A 602-nucleotide genomic window follows, 5' to 3' on the forward strand; every position below is an offset into this window, starting at 1 on the left:
TCCTGTTTATCCCTGACTCCCAGCCAAGATGCCAATTCTGTATTTTCTTAGTATGATATTTCCTCTTTGGTACTTTACATATCCTTCTTTTTGTTGGAACTTTTGACGTACAGACTGTGAGTTCTTTGAAGCTGGAAGCTTTATCTTTTTGTCTTGTGCCCTTTATTGTGCCTTGAAAGGGGAAAAGGTTGAAGACATAGCGAACTAATTTGAAACGGACAGAAATTATTGAAAGTATTGTTGTTTTGTAGTTCCGACTTCTCCACCCAAGGATGTGACCGTTGTGAGCAAGGAGGGAAAACCTAAGACCATAATTGTGAATTGGCAGCCTCCCTCTGAAGCCAATGGCAAAATTACAGGTAAGATACCATCAAGCACGCATTTCTTCATGCCCTCTTCCTGCCTGACAGGAGCATTTCCAGGAGACTACCGTGTTGCTGGGAGAAGTGGGAGTCTGAAGACCAGCTTGGTCATTTTATGGGAAGGTGGGAGTCATGATGGTCCTTGAATTTGGGGTGAGGCTGTACTGGTTGCCCATTGCGGCATAGAAGGGTTGCCAGTTGGTAGTTCTGACCGCAGTCTGGGGATGGGAGGCACCAGAC

At 45.3% G+C, this 602-nt stretch overlaps 1 protein-coding gene across 10 annotated transcripts in view; it reads left to right on the top strand.

Annotated features, from left to right (window-relative positions):
* NEO1 (neogenin 1) overlaps positions 1–602 on the top strand; it is a 249,702-nt gene that overhangs the window by 216,649 nt on the left and 32,451 nt on the right. The gene's annotated exons all lie outside the window — the stretch shown is intronic.

The sequence above is a fragment of the Sapajus apella genome, unplaced genomic scaffold (genome assembly GCF_009761245.1).
Source record: "Sapajus apella isolate SASKATOON/1434 unplaced genomic scaffold, GSC_monkey_1.0 scaffold55, whole genome shotgun sequence".
NCBI classification, from domain to species: Eukaryota; Metazoa; Chordata; class Mammalia; order Primates; family Cebidae; genus Sapajus; species Sapajus apella.